At 42.2% G+C, this 27,500-nt stretch overlaps 1 long non-coding RNA gene across 2 annotated transcripts in view; it reads right to left on the bottom strand.

Annotated features, from left to right (window-relative positions):
• The window catches only part of LOC306922457, a 27,497-nt gene extending 399 nt beyond the window's left edge, over nucleotides 1-27,098 (bottom strand). Inside the window, exons 1-5 of one of the 2 annotated variants that reach the window (XR_013789925.1) lie at nucleotides 26,962-27,098; nucleotides 14,519-14,633; nucleotides 10,677-12,740; nucleotides 2,241-2,372; nucleotides 1-1,025 (exon numbers count right to left, since the gene is read on the bottom strand). The exon at nucleotides 1-1,025 is cut by the window's left edge and continues 399 nt beyond it. This is a non-coding gene — a long non-coding RNA (uncharacterized lncRNA). The remainder of the gene's footprint in view (nucleotides 1,026-2,240; nucleotides 2,373-10,676; nucleotides 12,741-14,518; nucleotides 14,634-26,961) is intronic. The other variant, XR_013789926.1, reaches the window with a different exon arrangement.
• Nucleotides 27,099-27,500: the final 402 nt, after the last annotated feature.

The raw sequence follows: 27,500 nt of genomic DNA, 5'->3' as shown, positions 1-27,500 counted from the left end.
TCATTAAAACGGAGACGAGGGAGAGGGGCCTATAGAGACAGTGTCTCCTGTGAGGCAGACACTTTTTAAAAGGCTTCTTCAGTCTGGATTCAACACCAGCATGGATGCAGTTGGTTCTGGATTGGACATCGTAATTATGAAGTATTGTAAATCCTAATATATTTTTTTTACTGTAATAATATCACAAATGACAGCTATAGCAGTCTGACATAGAGTTGTCCCGATACATTTTTTTCAGACCGAGTACGAGTACAAGTACTTAATTTTTAGTACTCTCCGATACAGAGTACCGATACTAGAGTATTTATTTTTATTTTTAGTAACCACTTATTTTACCAGCTTTTGCTCATAGATGCAGATGGATCTCCGGTCTACACTTGTTGTGTGGGCCAAGTGGGCCATCAGTGATAATGAGGGGGGGGGGGGGGGGGGGGGGCACAGACCGCCGGGCCCCTAATGACTCTTAAGACCCTTTATCTACAACTGGGCCCATACACACTCCAATGGACTCATATGCACATGAACACACTCGCACATGTAATACACACTCACACCCAACATCACCCACACCAGTCGAATAGGCCGCTTTGCATCGGGTCGTTCTCCCTGAGAGACAGAATCTCAGATAGCATCTGTCTGCAGTGGAGTGGTCCATGTTTTGGCCTTTAGTTTGGAGGTGGATATATATGTCAGTTGTCATTTATGCTTGTAGATCGGCTTGTTTTTGGCGATTTGCTGCAGTGTTGGGTCAGACTTGCTCCTGTTGCATCCGTTCAGCTTAGTGTCAATTGGATGTTTTGGTACTCTGGTCAGAGTATCAGGGCCGGTTCCGAGTACAGAGTAGTACGAGTACTTGAGGGTGGTATCGGCCCGAGAGTACCCGATACCAGTATCGGTATCGGAACAACTCTAGCCTGACAGGTTGCTGTTACTTCATGGCATGTGCTTGGCTTGTGCGATGATCACTCTCTGTTTTTTGTCACAGCTCTTCTGCCGCAGCCTCTTTGCTCCATAGGCATATTTGTCTGAAACAGAACACACAACACATGTAAATGGTAAATGGTAAATGGTGCATTTATATAGCGCCTTTATCCAAGGCGCTTTACAGAGATTGTGCATTACATTCACCCATTCACACACACATTCATACACCGATGGCAGCGGAAACCATGCAAGGCACCTATAGCACATCGGGAGCAATTAGGGGTTCAGTGTCTTGCTCAAGGACACTTCGACAGTAACATGTCCACATGTAAAGCTCTCAGTCACCATTTGGATTCCATGGAAGTCGGCAATGTGTCTTATGGAAAAGCATGTCATGCACCAAAAATACAAGCTCACAACTCGTTGCACGTTGGTTGTTGTTATTATTATTACTATTATTGTTTAAAGAGTATTTAATTAGTCAAACTAGCTCTTCCATAAAACCTTAATAGGTCTGGGATATGTAAAATAAAAAAAAAGAAAGAAAAGAAAGAAAAAAGGATGGGTTAAACTACCTCCACCCCATGGAGAATTGATGGTATCTATTATATTGTTTTGACACATGGATATCTTTTTGTTTTAGTCCTAGCCAGCAGTGGCTCCATATGGAGACACAAAGAGTCTCCTATGTGTCTCCATAGGGAACCACTGCTGGTCATCAAATTATTGGCTTAGGAATGCGACCAAAACAAAAAAAGATATCCATAAATGCAAGTCTCCATGGGGTGAGTAATAGCTTTAGAACATTATTACAAAAAAATATCCTAACTGTACAACATATTATGATAATAGTTTAGGAAACACAGCTCCTTTCACACTTTCCCAAATCACAGATTAGGACTAGGCCGAACAACACATTTCAGTGGCTTTAATCCATGATCATCCATCATGGCGTGTGTGTCTTCCCATGTTTCTGACGGACTATTTATGTGGTCCTAGGACCGTTCTGGTAGGCTAGCTGGGCTAGATCTTTTATTGCACATTGCATACTTTTCTTTTTCTATTCTATGGCATGGCTCCTCAGAGGTGAACTTTCTAGAAGAGTGTCTGTCTCTGTCTGACTGTCTGTCTGTCTGTCTGTCTGTCTGTCTGTCTGTCTGTCTGTCTGTCTGTCTGACTGACCGACCGACCGCACTGATCAGTGCCGATTTTTTATTTTACACTTGGTTTGGCAATGCCAATAAAGCAGTACAGTATGTGATTAAATTTGTGTGTGCGTGCGTGCGTGTGTTTATACAGCTGTGGCATGGTGATACCTGTCTGTGATGCTGTGTCTGGTGACTCTGGCTTGAAGCAGACTGAGGCCACACTGAACATGGAGAAGACGACGAAGGCAATGATGATGAAGGTCAGCTCAAAGCCGTTGAAAGGCAGTTCCATCTAAACAACTAGAAAACACAACACAGAGTACCACGAACACATGGTAATAGTGGAGAGGTGTTAACACACATCAGACACAACCTCTTTGCTGACCTTGTTGGATCAAAGCAGGGAACTCGTTGGATGTCAACGGCCCTGCGAACGGCCCAGGGAACTCGTTGGACGTCAACGGCCCTGCGTACCACCCGTTTGGATGTCAACGGCCCTGCGTACCACCCGTTTGGATGTCAACGGCCCTGCGTACCACCCGTTTGGATGTCAACGGCCCTGCGTACCACCCGTTTGGATGTCAACGGCCCTGCGTACCACCCGTTTGGATGTCAACGGCCCTGCGTACCACCCGTTTGGATGTCAACGGCCCTGCGTACCACCCGTTTGGATGTCAACGGCCCTGCGTACCACCCGTTTGGATGTCAACGGCCCTGCGTACCACCCGTTTGGACGTCAACGGCCCTGCGTACCACCCGTTTGGACGTCAACGGCCCTGCGTACCACCCGTTTGGATGTCAACGGCCCTGCGTACCACCCGTTTGGATGTCAACGGCCCTGCGTACCACCCGTTTGGATGTCAACGGCCCTGCGTACCACCCGTTTGGATGTCAACGGCCCTGCGTACCACCCGTTTGGATGTCAACGGCCCTGCGTACCACCCGTTTGGATGTCAACGGCCCTGCGTACCACCCGTTTGGACGTCAACGGCCCTGCGTACCACCCGTTTGGACGTCAACGGCCCTGCGTACCACCCGTTTGGATGTCAACGGCCCTGCGTACCACCCGTTTGGATGTCAACGGCCCTGCGTACCACCCGTTTGGATGTCAACGGCCCTGCGTACCACCCGTTTGGATGTCAACGGCCCTGCGTACCACCCGTTTGGATGTCAACGGCCCTGCGTACCACCCGTTTGGATGTCAACGGCCCTGCGTACCACCCGTTTGGATGTCAACGGCCCTGCGTACCACCCGTTTGGATGTCAACGGCCCTGCGTACCACCCGTTTGGATGTCAACGGCCCTGCGTACCACCCGTTTGGATGTCAACGGCCCTGCGTACCACCCGTTTGGATGTCAACGGCCCTGCGTACCACCCGTTTGGATGTCAACGGCCCTGCGTACCACCCGTTTTGAATGTGCACATTATGCAGTGGTGGAAAAAGTACTCAATTGTTTTACTTTAAGTAAAAGTACCAATACTGCAATTTAGAACTACTTAGTTACAAGTAAAAGTACGGAATTGAAAATGTACTTGAGTAAAAGTACAAAAGTATCAGCATCAAAATGTACTTTAAGTACTAAAAGTAAAAGTACTCATTGTGCAGAATGTGCCATTTCACAAGTTCAAAATGTGTATAAAATCTATTGAAAATAGCCGATCTACAAGCTCACAATGCGTCGCGTTGCGACGCATTGTGAGCTTGTAGATCGGCTATTTTCAAATAATCTCCAAAGTAACTAAAGTTTTCAAATAATTGTAGTGAAGTAAAAGTACACATTTTGGCTCTGAGATGTAGTGGAGTAGAAGTGAAAGTATTGGAAATTGGAAATACTCAATTAAAGTACAAATTCCTCAAAAGTGTACTTAAGTACAGTACTTAAGTAAAAGTACTTAGTTACTTTCCACCACTGACATTATGCAGGAGGTTGCTTTACTGACAACGAGCGCTTCCAAACTCCAAACACTTGCAAGGAATGTCTTGACAGGAAGTAGCTCATAACATATCTACAGTGGATTTTTATGAAACAAGCACTTTGCAGTTAGAAAGATGATGATTCAAGCTTTTCGAACAGCTGCAATGCTGGTGAGTTTGATGTTGTTTAATACAATCAGACAGACAGGACTTTTCTGTTTGGATGAATGGGCTGTCTATGGGAAATTGCACCTAGTTATCACCTTGCTGGCAATATGGATGCAGTCTGAATATGGAGAATACAAGAGCTTTCCACTTTAAGACAATGTTGGGTTCAGTAGCTGAACTGAACCCAACATTGTCTGTCAGGTGTAGTGGCGCAATGCTGTCCACTAGAGGGCAACATAGATTACACTACAATTCAATTCAAAGGGGCTTCATTGGCATGGGACACCTATGTTTACATTTCCAAAGCAAGTGAGTTTAATTTTATCAAAACTAAGGTTTTGAGGCTAATGTTTGTACAATACAAATTGTAGAATAAGGAAATGAGTGAACAGATTTCAGATTTGTCACATTGCAATATTACGTTTGCAATCACAAAGAAAAGGTCTGCTCTTGCTGTAAACAAATAATCCACACATTAATATATATAAGGATAACTTAAAAAGTAGCAGCACATTTAGAAATGTATTTAAAGGTTACTGCTCTGTTTCAGTACTGAAATCAGCATGGTACAGATGGTTATATGATTTACAGGCTTTATGGTGGTTGTATTCCATTGGATATGCTTTTGGATAGCTCTTTAGCAAGAGCTAAGAAATCTCACTGTTGCGTTTACACATTGTTGTTCTTCATATGGGAGTTTTTGTTATTAGTGTGTTTGTAGTCTCTCGAGACAGGCTGTTGACTCACGTCAACTATTCAAAGGAAAAGAGGGTCCTGTTTTTCCATTATTTGCCGATGGGTTCTCAGATTGGTGTGTTTGTAATCCGTGGGAATTTGGAGTATGTGTGCTTTGATGTCTTGGTACATTTACATAGTGCTCTGAGTTGACATTGACCCCATTGTCATGTCAAGTGGTTTCTCAACCAGTGGATCGTTTATGTGGAAGTAGGTTATGAGGCAACCCATGAAATCACAACCTTTTGCAATAGATTCCAGTACATAAGGTTGTGAAACTTCTGCCAGATCGAGCCATGTACAATTTACAATTTAGGCATTTAGCAGACACTCTTAATCCAGAGCGATTTACATTAAGCAAGAACAAAAAAGCATGGGAATACATATATAAAAATCATTTATCATGAAACATGCGTAAGCTAAGAACGTGTCACACGCAATATCTATATAATGAAACCATACATATAAACTATACATATATACTATACTATGCTATACAATTATAGTGCTGTCTACATGACATGCTATAAGTCTGTATCAAATGCTATCTAAGTCTAAAAAAGTGCTATCTAAGGGGGTAGGGTAAGTGCTACGGGCCATGGGCTATGGGACAACACATCATTGTCATATTTCTTTATGCAACCTATTACAACTGAATTCTGTGACTATTTTAGAGTATGTTAGGTACATTAATGTGTAGAGTTAAGTATAGTGATGAGTGTTAATTGAAGTTAGTTAATATGAGTGAAGAGACTAGGCCTATTTATTTATTCAACTGGTCTTGTGAACTTAATTGCATCATTATTATGTGTGACCAAATTTGGCGGAAGCCATGTAGGTACAGTATTGGTAATACTCTAAATGCACAAACATCAAGCTGGTGGTGCTTCACTCATTTTGTCTAGTTCCCCAAGGGAAACAACTAACCTTTCCACACATTAAACCCCTCAGTGTTAGTTCAAATCTTGGAGTTAACCACATGAACCCCATGCTGGGATAAACATCTGGTGAAAATAACCAAAATACAAGCAACAGCGAAGCTTCGGCAAAGCGATTTGGTGTAGAGAGCGAATCTGAATAATTAAGTATTAATTAAATGTTGCCATAACAAAACGTAAATAACAGTTTTGCCCGGTGAAATAAAATGTAAAATATGAATACTCTTTTAACCGTGTTGGGGTAAACCCTTGGTAGTTCAATGCCGTGTATACCAATAATTGCAACAGTACATTTTTCTCTACAACAATGACAGGTAGTTGATAATAAATCAATGGTAGGGCCCCGCAGGGCGGCCACACAGAGTCCACACAATGTTCCTCTGGTCCCAAATAATCACTTTCACCCCAAAAATGACCTTTCCCCATCAATTACTCACCCTGTGAAGCCTCGAATACATGGAGACTTTTTGAAGAATTATTACTTTTTGTCCAATTCCTTTAAGGTGAATGAAGAATCCAAAGACGAGAGAAAAAAGTAGACAATGATGAATACAAAAATAATAATAGGGGTCCATTGGTGAACAACAGCAAAACTATATACAAAAAATTTATATAAATGAATATCCAACACAGCTCTCAGAGTATAATCCCAGGTGTTTGGTATCCAGTGGTATATCCTCATGGCTTAAAAACACAACATGTGCCTGTGTGTGAGTGTGTGTGTGTTGTGTGAATCCAGGTTGTGTGTGTGTGTGTTGTGTGAATCCAGGTTGTGTGTGTGTGTGTGAACCCATATAGGTTGAACTCCACAGGCATGCCCAGGCGCATACCTCGCTCATGCAGGCAGTTTACACCGGGAGTGATTCAAAAGTAAAAATGTCTGTTTCAAAGTGGTGTTTTCGAAGTAATGAGTATATGACTGGATACAAAACACTTAAACACTTAAATATCCTGAGAGCTGTTTTGGAATTTAGAAACAGATTTTTGATATCATTTTGCTGGTGTTAATCAAATTACCTCTGTCCTTTTTTCCTCTCCAATTCATCAAGTATTCTACTGTCTCTCTTCTTTGGATTCGGAATGGAATAAAACAAACATTCTGCATGTATTCAGTTATACAAGTAATTAAGTTTTACAAGGTGAGCAATTGATAGGAAGTTGAAGTAGGGATGCTAGGGTCACACAGGGTCAGACTCATCAGATCACACAAACATTTGGCGGCCCCTGCACCTGTAGTAACTCTGAGAACCCCCTAGGGGTCCTGGACCCTCTGTTGAAGACACATATCTAAATGACGGAGCGGTTGCGCAAAAAGAGTTGAATTACTCATGACAAAGTTGTAAAAGTCAACAGTATGTACGTCCATAAAATAAGCCAGTAGCACGCGCAGACAATACAGAGATACCGTTACTGAAGAAACCTGGTCTAGATCCCAACATCTTCAACAACCTCCGCCCCATCTCCAACCTACCATTTCTCGCAAAAATCCTAGAAAAAGCAGTGGCGTCACAGATCCAGGCTCACCTCACCAACAATAACCTCTATGAACAGTTCCAGTCCGGTTTTCACAGTACAGAAACAGCCCTCATTGAAATCACAAACGACCTCCTGATAGCAGCTGACTCTGGACAAGTATCCATTCTCATCCTCCTTGATTTAAGTGCAGCCTTTGACACCATTTCCAACTCCACCCTCCTTGTCCGACTTGCAGCCATTGGTTTATCTGACACACCCCTAGACTGGTTTCACTCCTATCTCTCCGGCCGTACTCAGTTTATTCAGTTAAAATCATTCACATCCCATCCCTCCCCCATTTCTTCTGGTGTCCCCCAGGGCTCTGTTCTTGGCCCCATCCTATTCATCATCTACCTCCTCCCCCTTGGACAGATTTTCCGACACCCAGCTCTACGTCTCCTCCAAACCCTCTTCCACCTTCCCACCCTCCTCCCTCCATACCTGCTTACAGGAAATCAAATCCTGGTTCACCTCAAACTTTCTCAAACTAAACAGTGATAAAACCGAGGTAGTCCTCAATGGTTCGAAATCCACACTCTCCAAGCAACCCAGTTTCACCCTCACCATAGACAACACCTCGGTTTCCTCCCTCCCCTCAGGTTAAGAGTCTGGGTGTCGTCCTCGATAGCACACTCTCATTCCACACCCACATCAACAACACCATCCGGTCTGCCTACTTCCACCTCAGAAACATCAACCGCCTCCGCCCCTCACTCACTCCCCACACTGTTTTTGAGTGGTGCAAACCACTCCAACAACTGGCTTTGTACCCGTGTACCCGTGTTTGTTCGTACCAAAAAAAACGAGCATGGTTGCTATGGTTAGCAACCAAAAAAATCACACCCGTGTGAACTGAGTGGTGTAAGGTCTTATATAGACTGATCAACTGTGGTCTGACGTAATGAAATCACACCCGTGTGAACTGGGTGACCATAGCAACCATGCTCATTTTTTGGTACGAACAGACACGTAAACTAACAAAGCCAGTTGTAGGAGTGGTTTACACCACTCAAAAATGAGCATGGTTGCTATGGTTAGTATGTGACGTCACTGACAGATATCACGTCAGAGTGAATCAATCTCTATATAATCAATCCAGTCGCTCCTTCAACGCCTGAGTGACCTACCTTCAAATGACACTGTTGAGACTGAATTCATGCGGAGAGTACTTATGACACAGATGCTTTCCTGGTTCTAATGTACAGTAACTATAACAATAAATGTGTAGTTGCACCACTCAGTTCACACGGGTGTGATTTTTAACTTGTTGTATGGCGACCTTGAGTGCCCTGAAAGGCGCCTTATAAATACAATGTATTATTATTATTATTAGTTATTTCTTTCAATAATTTTCTTCTTCTTATTATTAATTATTATATTTCCACAATCTGATACAATGCCGGCTAGCCTACTTTCTAATGTTTTGATAATTTGCGCGACAGATGTATGCATATGACGGTATAGAGTTTCAAACTAGTGTATTTAAGAAGAAGATGATCAGGTAATATAATTGTGAAAAATAATAACAACAAAATGATTGAAACAAAGAACTAGTGAATTGTTTGCTACTTTGCTAGCGTGCTGCTTGTTTATATTATGGATATACTTACTGTACAACTTTGTCATGAATAATTCAACAAAAAAAAACGTTTAAACAGTGCTGCCGGGCAGGTTTTTGCGCAACCGCTCCGTCATTTAGATATATGCGTTGAAGACCCATGCTGTAGACTTTTTTGTTTTTGTTCAGTAATGGGTTTCTCCATTCAGCTCTTCAGTAAACAAGTCAGGAAGGATACCAATATTGTATCCAATCAGGACCCCACAAAGATCACATTTATCAGCTTCAATTCTGTACCATTTCAGTTCCAATTTTGTCTGCTCACTTCTTTGTCTTATCCCTTCCAGTTTCACTTGTTTATCCCGTAACCAGTATGAGTTCTCTCTGAAATTTTTTGATTGGAATTATGATTCATTTCAGTGACTACAGTCATTTCCTCCTGTCTGAGGGGAAAGTGTTGAAAATAGCCTGTACAGTGTGGCCACCATTGACATCCTATTATAAGGCAATATTTTCTAAATTTCCTTATGCTTTAAGTAGCATGTGACATATCAAACTAAGTTGTTGTCATGATGCTGAAGCCATTCCAAGCATTAGTTTTGCATAAAAACACTCATTGGGCTAAATTTGGCCATAGCAACTTGCCAAAATGTAATGAGGTCAGCACATTTGGGCAAGTTGCTATGGCCAAATTTAGCCCAATGAGTGTTTTTATGCAAAACTAATGCTTGGAATGGATTCAGCATCATGAAAACCCCCTAGTTTGATATGTCACATGCTACTTAAAGCATAAGGACATTTAGAAAATATTACCTTATAATAGGATGTCAATGGTGGCCACACTGTACAGGCTATTTTCAACACTTTCCCCTCAGACAATTCCAGGCAACTTTTTTTCTGTTATTCAGGATATATTGAAGATGCAAAATCAGCTGAGTTCGTTTTTTTTGCAATTAGTTAGAGGTTGATCCTGTATTTTCCATAGATTTCCTGTACTATCTCCCCACGGAGGAAACTGAGAAAGACTCTAGGAATGACAACGTCTGAGGAAATGACCGGATTCGTTCCCGTTCACACAAAAGACAGAATCACCACTTTGAATGAATTGCTCGCGAATGACCCATCGCGACTGAAAATGTACGTTCTGTTTACTAACGAGCTGGGAAGAGAGACCCTTGCTACTGAACACTTTATAGCAGTGATTGCTGTGAGAATATAGAACTATTTAAACCTATTAAAAAATATAACTTCCTCTCCCTAAAGCAACAGGAAAGAGATGCAAAACAGAAGGTAGCTGTGTGAAGAGCAATACATAAATTAAAGAGAAAGTTAAGTTAAAACCGGGAAAGCATCTGTGTCATTTTAGATTTGAGCTATATACCAACCCAGAAACCTAACTGGCTCATACCTCAGACTTTGAAGAAAAGTCTACAATATATACAATTATATATTATATTTATAAAAAAATATAACAACACATGTTAACTCAAAACCAAAACTGTAATGAGAAACTCAGAAACCTAACCCTATAACCACACACGGAAGCCACGTTGAGTCTTAACCGGACACGTATGTCGGACCAACGTGTGCCCCCCCCACCCCCCGTGTGTCAATAATTCTTCAAAAAATAGCAGATATAGCCCTCATAGCGTGTCACTTTGTGCTGTGCTATGAGCTTGTAGATCTGCTATTTATTTATTTGAAATCATGAAAAGTTTTGAAAATCTTTGAATCTTTGTAGGGGGGGTTAAGATGCTAGAAGTTAAAGACTCACCCGTTGGGGATGGACTCATCCTGGGGTCCGGGGCTCAGAACATGGTGTGTTCAGTGTCTGTCCACGCATGGATTCATGCTCCCGTACTGAACACACCGCCACGGTGGAAGCCAGATAAGAGACAAGTAGTAGGGAGTTTGTTGAAGCAGGTGTTTGTTTTACCAAGTTCTACTGCTGGGCAGTGTGTACTGTCCTGGCCACGCCTCCCCACCCCATCCTGGTAGTGAATACTACTGTATCCTGATCCTGATCCTGACGCACGCACGCACGCACGCACGCACGCACGCACGCACGCACGCACGCACGCACGCACGCACGCACGCACGCACGCACGCACGCACGCACGCACGCACGCACGCACGCGACAAATACAGTACACAGAGGCACTCGCACACAGGAGCACACGCTGGCAAACTTTCAAGCAGCCATCTCACTCACAAACGCACACATATACTGACGTATGGAAGCAGACGTAGCAAAATGTTCATGCTGTCCCCAACCCCCCTTTAGGTAAAGGTCCAGAGGTCACGGTTCAGACTTTGTGCTGCCGCTGATAAGAGTCTGGAGTCATGTAGTCCCACTGGAATACATATGGCATTCAGCTGTGGTGATTCGATCTGGGTCAAATTTTAATCCTATAACATAGTTATTGCTTTTTCTTCTTCTTTACTTGACTTGAACATCAGCTCCTGATGAGCAGGTTGGTGCCTTGCATGGTTTCCTCCGCCATCAGTGTACCAGTCAATCAATCAATCAATCAAAAAAAATCAATCAAACTTTATTGTCATAACACGATTATAGTAAAAGAGAGGTGAAATTCTTATTCACGTTTGCCGTTTAAAAAAGTTAAATAAAAAGAGGCACGTAAAAGTAAGTCGATGCATGGGATCAAAGCTATGATGGTGTCGTCCACTAACTGAGCTACCCAGACACAAGTGAACAAAAAAGGGAGAATACAATAAGCATTAAAAAGCCTGAAAATAGCAGTATATTAAAAATCTGTATACTGTATCATGTAGATTAAAAGAAGTCCTAAATCTTACGTAAGTGCATTTAGTATAGTGCAAGACAGCAAGTCCATGAAGGCACAGGTGACAGGCTTAGGTTTTGTTCAGCAGTCGTACGTTGAACATTGTACGTAATAAAACAAATAAATAAAACAGTCTCTTGTTATGGCTGTTGATACTCTGGTATTGCTTGCCAGGTCAAGGGCGCAGCAGCAGGGGTGATGTCTGTCCTTGATGACACAGCCTCAGCCTTGGCTACAGATTGTCTCTGATGTATTTCCTGGAGGGAGGGAAGCTCACCTCCGATGATGCCAGCAGCTGAGCTCACCACTCTGCAGAGCGTTGCACTCGAGGGCATAGGCCGGGGTATGTTCCCATAACAAGCAGGGGAACATGTCACCACGCTCCCGATAATGCTGTTATAGAATTCCCTGAGGATGCAAGGGCGTCACCCTTTGCTTGAGTAAAAGTACAAAAGTATTGGCAACACTACATACTTACAGAACCAAAGTAAAAGTACTCACTTTATAAGTTTCAAAGTATAGTAGTAAAGTAGTAATGTATCAAAACAATTAAAATACTCAAGTAAAGTAACTCTCTGCGCGGCCATTCATTCGTTGCTCAGCCAGCACACATGTCGCTAGGGGCAGCCTACGTCCGAGTTTGGGCCCTCTGGTTTGACGAGTTTGGGCCCTCTGGTTTGACGAGTTTGGGCCCTCTGGTTTGACGACATCATGGGCCCATTAGCATTGTGCAGTAGTGTAGTTTATGCGTCTATGTCCCGAACTACCTCCATGCGCAGGTCCGTGAGTGGAGTCCATAGGTCATGCCCTTTTCCCTCGTTTATGTTTTAGGCCCAAACCGGCCCAAACATGCAGTGCCAGATCTGGCCAGTTGGAAATCCTTGCCTCAGAAATCTCCCCGGGCCCTGGACGCTTGGTCCAAGCAGGAGTCTGGTGTTTGTAGTCCTTTCTTCTTTGTGACATCATCAGGCTGCGACAGCTCGTTGTCTGGGCTCAGACGATGAGTGCTGTGGATGGCGTTTCTGTGTTGGTCTCTAGAAGGAGGAATCCAGAAATATGTTGTTGTATGTTTTTGTATTTCAGATGTCATGGTACACAGAGAGTACCATGAGGCTGCATTCACACATATCAAACATGTGTCTGGTGTCTGTTTGGTGTCTTGTCTGTGTTTAATGGCCGCTCCAATTAATTTCCAATAGAGCACCGAAGTCTGACGTCACTTTCAGTAGAGGGCGTCAATACACAGGTTCATGTATTTTTTTTATTTGCATTGTAATCGCCATAGGGGGATTTTAGGTCGCTTCATATAAGAACTGTGTTTGAAAAATAAACCGACCACCCCGGCCGGCCTTTCTGTCAGGGGAGTGGCTGTGCGTCGTTAATGATGTCCATTCATATTTGATACAGCCAGTTTCTGGAGAAAATGGAATTAATGTGGCCGCAAAAGCCTTGAAACTACATATGAAGGCAATGTCGCTGCTAATATACGTCACGCCCAGCTGTCAACACATTGCATTCCTGAGATTCCTCGTTGGCGTAAGCTCAGCTGGTGGTGACTCGACTCGTACTAACCACGAAACATTAAGTATCAATAAAAGAAAAAGAAAAAGAAACGTAATTAACATTCCGTTTCTGTTGTGCGACGGGTAGATGCAGCCACCCGCCTACCCGGAAATGTAGTCTCTGGGTTGTTTGGCTCGTTTCTAACGCTTATTTTGTTACTCTTTGGGTATATTTGTACATTTCCACCTTCAGTCGATGCTTCATATCCATAGGAGTGAAAAGTGATCGGTCTATTTTTCAAACACAGTTCTTATATGAGGCGATCTAAAATCCCCCTATGGAGTTTACAATGCAAATAAAAAGTACACGAACCTGGGGACTGACGCCCTCTACTGACAGTGACGTCAGGACTTCGGTGCTCTATGGAAGTCACATGGTTTGACCAAACATTTTTGTTTGATGGGGGGGGGGGGGGGGGGGGGGCACACATGAAACGCATGTTCTGTGTTCTCAGGTCGAAGGTAATACATTTCCGGTCCAAATTTATCAAATGTTGTGTGCGCCCCATTCATTCTCTCACCTTGAATTATTTACAGAGCTAGGGGACTAATTAAGGGAGTGGCACGGAGGATGGCTAAATCTCAGTGACACAAAGTGTACTTCATAACGTTAATGATTTTTTTCAGACCTTCAGTTCTAGGCAACACAGAATGGGGGGACCACAACTCTAAGGTATATTAATGACATAGTAAAATGTTGAAAATGAGTGGTATTCCCCTTTAAAAGTACCAAAAGTAGAAAGTACTCATTATGCAGAACGTCCCGTTTTAAGTTTTCAAATGTTTACACATCTTTTGAAAGTAGCAGATCTACAAGCTCACAATGCGTTGGTCTCACCGCGGTGACTGTGAACTTGTAGATCAGCTATTTTCAAATGGCCGAAATGTATACAGCGCTGAAGTGTATGTATGTTTTGTAACAATAATCAAAATCTACAAAGTAACTAGTAACTAAAGTTTCCAAATAAATGTAGTGGAGTAAAAATACAATATTTGACTCTGAGATGTAGTGGAGTATAGAAGTAAAAAGTACAAATACCTAAATGTTTTTGTACTTAAGTAAACTGCTGTAGGGTCATCTTTTAAAAATAAGATCATAATAATATTTCCATATAATCATATGAAACAAGAAACCGATTGTCATCGTAATTTAAATACAGACTAGTAAACAGAATGTAAAAGAGCAGTATAGTGGCAAACGTAACAGCGTGAGTGTGTGCGTGCGTGCGTGCGTGCGTGAATAGCCTCACCATGTGAGCGTTCGCATCCCTCGTTGATCATCCCGTTGAGTGTGACAAGAGCGAAGACCAGGAGGGACAACAGTATAACTAGGCCCTCCATCTCAGTGAATGGAGATGCCATCTACTACACACACAAAGCAAAGCAAAGCAAAGTTCTTTGTTTACCCAGGGAAGTGGACTAAGCTCAAGATGCTTGTTTACAGCAGCCACACCCTGCTCATAGAACATTTCATGGTAGGGGTTCAATGCCTTGCTCAAGGGCACTTCAGCGGTGGTAATTTTAACGTGCCGGTCCGGGGATTCGAACTGGCGACCTTCCGGTATCAAGACCGCTGCCCCACACACACACACACACACACACACACACACACACACACACACACACACACACACACACACACACACACACACACACACACACACACACACACACACACACACACACACACACACACACACACACACACACACACACACACACACACACACACACACACACACACACACACACACACACACACACACACACACACACACACACACACACACGTAACAGAGTCAAACATTAACTGCTCTGTAGTAAACTCCTTATAAGTGAGTAGTAGACCCCCATGTACCGCCCAAGCAGTTTGGTTTGGCATGGCATCACTGCCATGTTCACTCTTGACTCTAAGGGCCCTATTATGCATGTCTTAAGTACCAGGTCTTATTACTTAACTTAAGACCTGGAGGCGTGATCAATGCCATTTGGCTATTCTGAGTGGCCAAACAGCATTGAGCACGCCTCCAGGTCTTAAGTTAAGTCATAAGACCTGGTACTTAAGACACGCATAATAGGGCCCTAACTGTTGCGAAGGCTTGCACTTAGAGCTCCATATATGGGGATTCAAGCCTTCTTGATATTTTACATATTTCCATGGGAAATCTGGGGGTGGCTGTTGCGAAGGCTTTCACTTAGAGATCCATATATGGGGATAACCTATAGCCCCATATATGGAGACAACGGCGATATCCAGCGCTGACATCATTAATGTGGAAACTCCAAAGATGGATATACACAGTGGTGACATCATCGTGACACTAGACACTAGACGCACGCGGTATCTCCAACATGTCAACACATGGCTTTACAACCCATATACCTGGGATAGCTTCTATTACCTTTGGCACGAGTCTTCTAGATGAGACAGAATAACTGGCTAATGGCTAAGCAACCGTAGAGCATTGAAGTAGAGGTTTCTACATCCCGGTTAAGTTCGTATCGAACACCACTGTAGCGGGTCCTAACTAAATAACCAGCACTGGTTTGAGCTATTTAATACTAACATTCTAACATTCATCACTGCCATGTTCCCTCCTGTTTACTCTTGACTCTAACATTCATCATTGACTTTTTTTTTTTTTAACAATGTGGCTACATGATGATGAAATCAGGGTTTTCTTCACTATTTACAGTAGGCCCTACAGTATATTGTCATCCTCCCCCGAGGGGATCGACAACCAACGGAGGTATGATTACTTCTAACGCGACTAGCGACGGGACCGCGATGGGCCGTGGTGGCTCAGGGGTAGAGTGCCTGGATGGCAACCGCAAGGTTGCCAGTTCGAACCCCGGTGTCGAAGTGCCCTGTAGCAAGACTCTGAACCCCTAATTGCTCCTGATGTGCTGGCTGGTGCCTTGCATTGTTTCCGCTGCCATCGGTGTATGAATGTGTGTGTGAATGGGTGAATGTAATGCACAATCTATGTAAAGCGCCTTGGATAAAGGCGCTATATAAATGCACCATTTACCGTCAAAAACACAATCTTTGGTTAGAATTGGAATCATTGATTTAGATTAAAGGTATATTCAGTGATTTGACTTAATTCAAATATCACTTATTTTTTCTTTTTTTCTGGATAATCCTCCCTACTATAGAGTGTGCTGACCATATAAGGAGTTCCTCCCTGTCCCCAGTGAGCCCCTGGGGTCAAAAAACCCTATTTTCAGTTTTGGTGGCGGGTGGCAAAACCTTCATCCAATCAGGATGAGTGGGGCCTTCCTCCAATCATGATCGAGTGGGGGCGGGCCTTGGTGCACATGCTGTTGGCCTGTTGCACTTCCCCCCACTGTAGAGCGTGCATGTGCACATTTTGTTACCGGGGCGGACTGGGTGGTTTTCCAAATCAACCAAATCACTGAATGCTCCTTTAAGAGTTATTCACGTTTTAAGATTTTTACTTTTAATGTAATGTAATGAATTGCATTTTTATAGCGCTTTTCCAAGTGCTCAAAGCACTTTACAATGGTTCATTAGTGTGGTTGCCCTAACAGGGCAACCAGACTATTGTAATCGTAACACTTTATTATTATGCTAGAGTAACCCTAAACTTTGGACCGCTACTCCTCCCACAGTTTTGGTGGAACACACTTGAGCCATATGTCAAATTGACCGGCTTCATCGGGAATCGTGAGCTTGTATTTTGTTAAGAGAAATGTTGTATAGTTTAATTGATATTAATTTATTAGTGAATTAAATGTCCCCATTGACATGAATAGGAAAGTGCGAAAAATCACATTCAAGTATTCTTTCCTCGGAGACTGTAAGGGCTATAGTTACAAAACTTGGAGGGTAGGTTCATAATAATTACTAAAATTAATTAACTTATAATGTTATCGGTTGGCCTCATGGTGGCGCTATAACAGCCCACTTTACGTTTTGGCTTATAACTCTTGAACCGTAGGTCGTAAAATAAAATAAAAAATCCCTGGATTCCTTGGGTCATGACGCATCTCCCCATATAGGCCACGCCCATTTGCGTCATGATAGATTTTCCGCCATTTTGAATTTTCTCTAAAACACACTTTTTGCTTTTCCTCCTACAAATGTTGTCCAAATCTCACAATGATGAAAACTCGAATGGCGGAATTTTGATAGTGCGTATCGTTCGGCTGTAATCGTCGTCCGAAGTTAGCAGGGGGGGCCTACTTTACAAAAAAACGCCAAAAATCACGAACGGAATGTCCAATCCATCCCAAATTTGAATCACTTGTCACGGGTGGTTCAATCAACCAAAAGCCAAAAGCAATTCTATTTTCATCAATAGGGGGCGCCGCAAATGCCAAAAATGTAACCGTATGGTGCAAAAACATGATTTTTGGGGGATAAATCCCCTCGAATTACTTACACAACACAGGGGTGACGCGACATTGTAATTGGCTGGCAATATTAGTGGGAGGGGCCTATGTAAGCGACTGCGGCAACCACACTTTGCACTTTTTCAAAATTGCAACCTTTCCAGTTTATATTCATATTTGAATAGAAAAGAGAGGTCGCACACAATGCATCGCATCGCGGCGCATTGTGAGCTTGTAGATCAGCTATTTTCAAATGGTCGAAATGTATATAGGGGATAACTTAAAAAGTGTAGCAGAAAGCATTACAAATGAAATGGTTAAATTAAAAAGGTGGTTTAATAAAAATCATTGAATTTGAAAAAATTGATTTTCTCTAATTTGAAAAAGGATGAAATTATTCTCACTATAGATGGAGTGAATATTGAAAGAGTGAATGAATTTAGGTTTTTGGGTGTTATATTAGATGAGAAATTATCATGGAAAAATCATATAGCATATATAAAAGCCAAGGTGGCCAAAAGTATTTTTATTTTGAACAAAGTAAAATATGATTTGGATACGAATTTATTGAGGATGTTGTATTGTACACTGGTTTTACCATATTTTATTTACTGTTTGGAAGTATGGGGTAACTCATTCAAGAGTAATATGATTCCTTTGATTATGTTACAAAAAAGAGCGTTAAGAATCATGTATAAAGAAGATTTCAGAGCACACACACCAATAGGCTTTTTATGTTATCAGGTGTTTTGAAAATCATGGATTTGGTTGAATTACGAACATTATTAGTGGTGTTCAGAGCGAAAAACAAATCATTACCAATACAGTTACAGAAGTCATTTGTGTTTAGCTCGGAGGATGAGGACCATAGAAGAAGACATGATTTTAAACATCTGTTCGCTCGGACTACACTAAAACAGATGTGCACTTCTGTTACAGGTATAAAGTTATGGAATTCACAAAACCAGGAGTTGAAGAGTTGTACAACAGTGTTTCAGTTTAAGAAAGTGTTTAAAAAAGAAAAAATTATAAAATATGAATTAGAAGGTTAGATATAAGTGTTATTTTGTTTCCTCAGTGTTTTTTGTTTGTTCTCTTGTTGAGCTCTATGTCCTTTGTCTTTGTTGTTTTTTTCTTTCTTTTTTATTTGATGTAATCATGTATGGTTGGTGGCAGCATCAATTAGATGTTTTTTTTAATGATAGGGGCAGGTATAAATAAGATTTATCTTCTTCCTGCTCCTTTTCTTTTCTGGTATGGAATATGTAAAAAATAAGTACAAAGTAAAAATGAATATAATCATGTAAAACCATAACTGAAATGAAATAAATAAATATGAAATGAAATTAAATATGAAATATAGGGTTGAAGTGGTTACAGTAATGTATGTTTTTCTAATCAAAATGTAAATCTCCAAAGTAACTAGTAACTAAAGTTTTCAAATAATTGTAGTGGAGTAAAAGTAAAAATGTTGGCTCTGAGATGTAGTGGAGTAGATGTAAATGTATTGGAAATTGGAATACAGTCAAGTAAAGTACAAATACCTCAAAATTGTACTTAAGTACAGTATTTGAGTAAATGTACTTAGTTACTTTCCATCACAGGGTTAACGGCAGGAGGATGAGTTAACAAAACGTCAACAAAGAGAGAAGTATATGACCAAGCTGTCCGTCTGATGACAAAAAAGGAGAGAGAAGTATGACTAAGACACAGAAGTGGTCAATGTTATCCTCAACTTCATGTTGACATCTGTTGTCCAGATCATATCTCACACCAGGGCTGCAGGGCTGAATCATTCAGGCCGCGGTAGTCAAGTCATACACCCAGCCAGGCCACCCTATCCCTATACCCACACGCATGTACGTTTGGATTACAACAGAGCCATAGAGTATAGACAGAGTTGCGACATTGAGGGGGCATTTATGCCAAATATTGCGATATCGATACGATATACAATATTACCGTTAAAATTTCATATTCTGCATTTTAAGTGTTGCAACACTTATACATACACGTGGGGATTGAAAAACCATAAAACCTGGGTGATCTACTGTATGCTATCAAATGGTATGTTTAGTCACGCAGCATAGTACTGTACAGTATATGAATGATACATTCTCTGGCTGATTTTAGTTTCTACCCTTCTAAGGACCAGCTGAGACCCCAACTTTGAGAACCAATGGTGTAGTGACGGGCGGGAACCCCGTTTGGTGTTCTTTGCTTCATGGGGGATCCCTGGAACAACATATTTTCAGATGGGGGTCGGCGGCCAATTACATATATTTTTGGGGTCCTTGACATGAAAAACTTTAAGAACGACTGACATAGAAACATAGGCTTCTCAGAAAACTGTCAGGATTTAGAAGACATTTGCAGAAACGTCTTCAGGTCTAAATGGGTTAAGCGTACCGGACCGCATCTCCATGATATGATCTACTGCACCACGGATATGTCAACCGTTCCTCACCCAGGAATCATCCCAGCTCCTAATCCAGACAACAGTCCTGTCAAAACTTGACTATTGTAACTCTCTCCTTACTGGCCTACCGGCATGTGCACTGAAGCCTCTCCAACTGATCCAAAATGCCGCAGCTCGCTTGGTCTTCAACCAGCCAAAATTCTCACATGTCTCCCCCCTGCTCCGCTCCCTGCACTGGCTCCCGGTCGCTGCCCGCACAGAATACAAAACTCTGATGTTGGCATTTAAAGCAACCAAAGGTATGGCTCCCCCATATCTTGCCAGCATGATTGAACCCTACAAACCCTCCCGCGCACTCAGATCAGCCAACGCAGGGAAGCTGGAAGTACCCTCACTAAAAACGCCGGGACAACGCTCCACACGTCCCAAACTCTTCTCCCTTCTGGCCCCAAAACTGTGGAATGCACTTCCCGTTGCAATCAGAACTGCAGCATCACTCCCGATCTTCCGCCGTAGTCTGAAAACCCACCTTTTCAGACTCCATCATGGCCCGTAGCACTTACCCTACCCCCCTTAGACAGCACTTCTTAGACTTATATAGCATTTGAAACAGACTTATAGCATGTCATGTAGACAGCACAATAAGTGCATTGTATGTAGTCATAGCACTTCATAGTATATAGTGTATAGTAGTCATAGCACTTCATAGTATATATGTACAGCATAGTATAGCATATATGTGTAGTTTATATGTATAGTGTCATTATATAGATATGTTCTAGTTATAGTTTATATGTATAGTGTCATTATATAGATATGTTCTAGTCACGTTCTTAGCTTACGCATGTTTCGCGATAAATGCTTTTTACATATGTGATGTATTCCCATGCTTTTGTTCTTGCTTATTGTAAGTCGCTCTGGATTAAGAGCGTCTGCTAAATGCCTAAATTGTAAATTGTAAATTGTAACATGAAGTCGAAATGAGTCAAAGCTGGCCTACCATATAGGCCACGCCCATTTGCGTCATGATAGATTTTCCGCCATTTTGAATTTTCTCCAAAACACACCTTTTGCTTTTCCTCCTACAGATTTTGTCCAAATCTCACAAACATCTGTACACATGATCTCCAGACCTTTCCGATGAAAACTCGAACGGCGGAATTTTGATAGTGCGTATCGTTCGGCCGTAATCGTCGTCCGAAGTTAGTAGGATGGGCCTATTTTACAAAAAATGCCATAAATCACGAACAAAATGTCCGATCCATCCCAAATTTGAATCACATGTCGCGGGTGGTTTAATCAACCAAAAGCCAAAAGCAATTCTATTTTCATCCATAGGGGGTGCCGCAAATGCGAAAAATTTAACATTTCTTGCAGAAAAAAGATTTTTGGGGGGGATAAATCCCCTCCGAATTACTTACGCATGATCGCAGGGGTGACGTGACATTGTAATTGGCTGGCAATATTAGTGGGAGGGGCATATGTAAGCTACTGACTGCGGCAACCACACTGCAATTTTTTTTAAATTGCGACCTTTCTAGTTCATTCATACATTGGGAGGTTTAAGCGGCGAACATTCGACGCCAGCGTCGTCACTTCCCACATTCACACACCAATGGTGGCAAGCTCACACCGACCGACTCATTGGAGGCAATGTAGGGTTCAGTGTCTTGCCCAAGGACACTTCGACATGTGAACAGGAGGAGCCGGGATTCGAACCGCCGACCCAGGGATCATTGGACGACCTGCTCTACCTCCTGAGCCACAGCCGCCCTATTACTCACTTTGGATGACGTCCCTAACTGGAAATGACATTGAATGTTGCTCAATAGACCCAGACTGACTCCCAGGCTGTAACCTGGTGCACTCTGTTATGAAATGAGTATTAAATGTCTTATTTTGATTAATCTCCGTCCTGGGAGATTAATCAAAGAGCAAGATGAGATGATGAGATGAGATATACTTTATTGTCCCACGAGGGGAAATTTGTCTTGGCCAAAAGTGCAGTAGTACATAACGCTTTTTAAAACAGACAGACAATACACAATAGACAATACACAATAGCAGCAATGTACAAGTACAGTATCAGAGTATCACAAGAGATCCGTGCAAAAATGCAATCAGAGAAGGTATATAAATACAAGTACTAGAGTATTCACAGTTTATAGTATCACAGGTATAAGTGCAATAAATAACTGATGAAGGTCGATAAGTCACTTCCCCACTAAGAACTATGAACTATGTGGCGGTTGTTCAGTAGGATAATTGAAGTGGGAAGAAAAGAAAGTTTGAAGCGGTTGCTCTTGCAACGACACGCTCTGTAGCGTCTACCAGAGGGTAACAGCTCATACTCTGAAGATAATATATGTGAAGGATCAGACAACACACTCACGCAAGAGAGTTGAGCAAGAGCAGTGTGCGGTTTGTCATGATTGCTTCAGCTGTTGTCACTATATCCAATGCACCTGCATCTGAACGAAGTGGATGTGCGAATATTTCCTTTGCATATTTTTTTGTGGTCCCCCAGTGTTCTATATTACTGTAGGTCCGCTAGTATTTCCCTCTACACCAAATCTCTTCACCGAAAATAGCCGATCTACAAGCTCACAACAGGTAGCAATGTGACTCATTGTGAGCTTGTAGATTGGGCTAACCAGAAGTTGGTTAGTACTACTACTGAGCAGGGCCCAAGGATGTGATTCTGAGAACCGCATCTGAAACGTTATGGAAACAGATAGGTCTTGTAGTCCAGTGGTTCTCAAACTAAAACAAAATTTTTATAAATAATAATAACTTGAACTCACCCTGACAAGCCATGTTGTTTGACTACACACATAAATGTACATATTTGTGTGTACGTCTTTATTGTTATGATGAATTGAAAATAGTGGACCCTGATGTAAACAATCTTGTGCTTTGTATTGGCTTGTGCTTTCGTTTGAAATGTACGCATACTGTGAAATAAAAATTTCAATCAATCAATCAACATTGACAATTTGGCCAGAGTTTCAACATTTTTTATAATTGCGACTGTAGGCCGCAGTTGACTATGAAAACCTGCAATACTAGTCAGTCACGCTAAAACCTGTCAGTCAGTCTGTCAGTCACTCCTCGTGACACGCTCCATATATGGCCGACCTCATCAAACTCTGTACACTCAGGACACTCAAGATTGCTGCATGTTCTGACTTGTGTTGTACCAACCAAGTTGGTACAAGAACCAACCAAGTTGGTACAAGAACCAACCAAATTGGTACAACAACCAACCAAGTTGGTACAACAACCAACCAAGTTGGTACAAGAACCACTTGGTTCTTGTACCAACTTGGTTGGTTGTTGTACCAACTTGGTTGGTTGTTGTACCAACTTGGTTGGTTCAACCAACCAAGTTGGTACAAGAACCAACCAAGTTGGTACAACAACCAACCAAGTTGGTACAAGAACCAACCAAGTTGGTACAAGAACCAACCAAGTTGGTACAAGAACCAACCAAGTTGGTACAAGAACCAACCCCAAGTTGGTACAAGAACCAACCAAGTTGGTACAAGAACCAACCAAGTTGGTACAACACATGGATCTCCATATGTGGAGCTGACTATCATCACCTGGATTTCCATATATGAAGATCACGACACTGACCTCATCAAACCCTGGGATAGCCATACGTGGAGAAGACTGGATCATCACCTACATCTGCATATATGGAGCCGGCTGGAGCTCTATACATCTGACATGACGGACACCAGATTAATATTTTAACTCCTTCTTCTCAACTGTGCCGTATTAAGAAGCTCTGTTGTTTCTCACCCTCAGGGCGTCTAAAGGCCTATTCATAGTCTGGATTTTCGGTGGTGAGGTGACCACCGCTCCGGTGGTGAGGTGACCACCGGAGCTGTACTAACGTGGAGCGGTGGTGAGTAAAAACAGAGAGAAAAAAATTCAATGACACAGATGAGACACCGCACACAATAAGTTGTGTGCGGTGTCTCATCTGTGTGAACTAACTATAATGTGAGCTAACCTAAAAAATAATGCTTTTCCTCTGGTTACCCTCCGAACGAGTGATTTAGGAGAAAATGATGCACTGGCGGTTGCAGGGATTAAGTGCAGCTTGTGCTGGTCAAGGCTAAAATTGAAGGTTTCAAATGTGAGGTTAACCCATTCTGACCTGAGATCAGATTCTAAAAAATGTCTTCTACATCCTGACAGTTTTCTGAAAACGCTGTTTCTAGGTCAGTCGATTTTTCAAAAATAGCAGACCTACAAGCTCGTAGCGCGCCACTCGGTGGCGTGCTATGAGCTTGTAGATCTGCTATTTTTCAATAGCTAAAGCATAGCATAATGCTAACACCAAAAGGGGTTCCCGCCCAAAATGGGTTTTAAAGGATAAAAGCATAATGTTTCCTTGTAGGTCGTTTCATAAAAAAGGTCATGCAAAGTGCGTGTACTCACAAAGAAATAAATTATGCAAACAAGGGTAGCCATTCTTTACCGACACAATGCATAACCAAAACACACACAGGAAGAAACCCAGAACCTTCCAGCACCTGAAACCTTCCAGAACTCAGCGCCGCCGCTACGTATACGCAATACGCACAGCGAGTAGGGCAACAAAATGTGCCAAAAAGTGTTGCAAAAATGGGCTATTACACAGGAAGAGTATACTGGGACATTGAAGTGCCTTTACTATAATAATACATTTTGTTTGTAACACACTTTACATTTTTGCAAATCACACCTCATCAAACTCTACACTCAGGACACTCAAGATTGCTGCATGTTCTGACTTGTGTTGTACCAACCAAGTTGGTACAAGAACCAACCAAGTTGGTACAACACATGGATCTCCATATGTGGAGCTGACTATCATCACCTGGATTTCCATATATGAAGATCACAACACTGACCTCATCAAACCCTGGGATAGCCATACGTGGAGAAGACTGGATCATCACCTACATCTGCATATATGGAGCCGGCTGGAGCTCTATACATCTGACCTGACGGACACCAGATTATTTTTTTAACTCCTACTTCTCAACTGTGCCGTATTAAGAAGCTTTGTTGTTTCAGCGCGACCTCGTCCTAAAATCTTACTGGTATAGTTATGATTTTGATATTCATCAAATATCTAATCCATGTCCTCTAGCAGGCTACCCAGAGGACAGGCCCTCAGCCCTCCACTAGCAGGCCTGTCTTTTCACTCCTCACTCCTCACGCATCCTTATCAGATGTTTCAGCCTCATCTCCGACAGCTTCCTGTTGTTGGTCTGTTGTTGTGCATTCCTTACATTCCTTTGTAGCCTTACTGTGCCAGTTATTTAAATGAATGGTGAAAAATAGCCGATATGCAAGCTCACATGAACCCGATGCAATGTGACAGTTATCCGACACAGCCATAAGGGACCCAGAACATCATTACCTTCCTATTTTAATTTAAAAAAAGAACAAAAAATATCACACAATCAGATGGATGATCCTCGAAAATAGCAGATCTAGTAGATCTATTCAACTCTTAGGTATAGGATATGCTGAAATATATAGGGTTTAAATAACAAAGCACTAACCTTGCACTGCCAAAGAGCTCTGGTTTGGTTTCTCTGTCTGAACCATGAAGTCATGTTTGGTTTAGTGTCCGACGGCTTACTACGGTGCTGAAAACATTCCCCCAGACAGTCGTTATGTCTGCATGTCATGTGAGGCGTGTTTTCTGAGGTCCCTATTGTTGCTGTTCAGCTGGAAACCTCATATGGCCACAACTGTTACCTTTCAGATTTCAATTTCAAAAACATCAAAAATGGCAGATCTACAAGCTCAAAACGCATCGCATCATGGCGCGTTTTGAGCTTGTAGAACAGTTATTTTTGTTACTTTTATTTGTGTGACACGGCGGTATGATGAAGCAGGGCGTTAATTTACGAGAAAATCATCTTTTTGGGGTACTGCCTGTTGATCATTCCTATCAAGTTACATGAACGTCTGCATCTGCTAAATAAGTTATAGAGTAGAATAGATTTGATTTGCCATTTGCACAAATGCATAGGAACTCTTGGAGCTCAGCATCCCAGGGTCAGCATTTAAAAATACATAAAATGCAGGCAAGACAGAAAGAACACACATCCTACAATAATACTACATATATCCTACAATACAATCCTCCAAAAAGACAAATAAATAAGTACTTCATATTCTAGCTAAAACCAGTGCAATCATTTATCATGGTTCAGTTCAGCTGTCATCCACACACACTTGCACAACACACACACTTCCTTGCTTAGTCCTTAATATAGTTTGCCAGCACAATGCATGCATGTATTGAAGCATGGTTATTTGACAGTATGTATGGGAGTATGGCTGTCCTTTACTGTCAAATAACGTTGTTGCTCTGATTAAACCGCAGGTGTGTGAGTGCATCACTTACCCCAGGGTGTGTGTGTTTGTTGTGTGTGTGTATGTGTGTGTGCCAGTGGAGCCCATGGAGGAATGAATGGACACTCTGGCTTCAAAGTACAGGAAGGGGAGGTGGAGAAGCAAACCGCTGTGTGTGTGTGTGTGTGTGTGTGTGTGTGACTGTGTGCACATATGCGTGTGTGGCTCCGTGGTCACTGTTAAACCACAACCCATGTGGTCTGTAAGAGCATCCAGCGTGTCACACACACACACACACACACACACACACACACACACACACACACACACACACACACACACACACACACACACACACACACACACACACACACACACACACACACACACACACACACACACACACACACACACACACACACACACACACACACACACACACACACACACACACACACACACACACACACACACACACAGTGTCACACACACACACACACACACACACACACAGACAGACAGACAGACACAGACACCTCTTCTCACCTCTTCACACGTTCTCTTCTCCTCTTTAGGTGTGCTCAGGTTAACCCTAATTATTAATGACTGTGTGTGTGTGTGTGTGTGTGTGTGTGTGTGCATACCTTTCTTCATTTAGGTCAGTGGTGTATCTGAGACATAACATAACATGAGGCTGAAGGCCTGATAAGAAGATCACAGATGTCACCGAACACATAAACATGCACACCAGGTGAGAAACGCTTCGTCAGCTCAGCAGTGTAGTGATGTCACGCTGTGTTTCCATCATTCACGTGTGTGTAAATAGCTGATATAGAAGTTCACAACATGTTGCCAACATGTTGTGACTGAATTCAGCGCATTGTGAACTTGAGGTGCTTCTTGCTTGATTTAGCTCATGAAAAATGGATCTGTGGACGTTCCATCTTTATTGTTCATTATGCAGGTCCCTGCAACATAACCATAGTTTTGTGCTAAGACAGAACAAATCTTATCACTGCATGTCATGGGCAGAAATCTCCATATTCTTTTTACTTTTAGTTTTTTTTTCTCAGAAAATGAATGCC

Source organism: Electrona antarctica (genome assembly GCF_951216825.1).
Source record: "Electrona antarctica genome assembly, chromosome: 4".
Lineage (NCBI taxonomy): Eukaryota > Metazoa > Chordata > Actinopteri > Myctophiformes > Myctophidae > Electrona > Electrona antarctica.
Note: the sequence above shows the minus strand (reverse complement) of the source record. Positions and strands in the feature narration are given on the sequence as shown.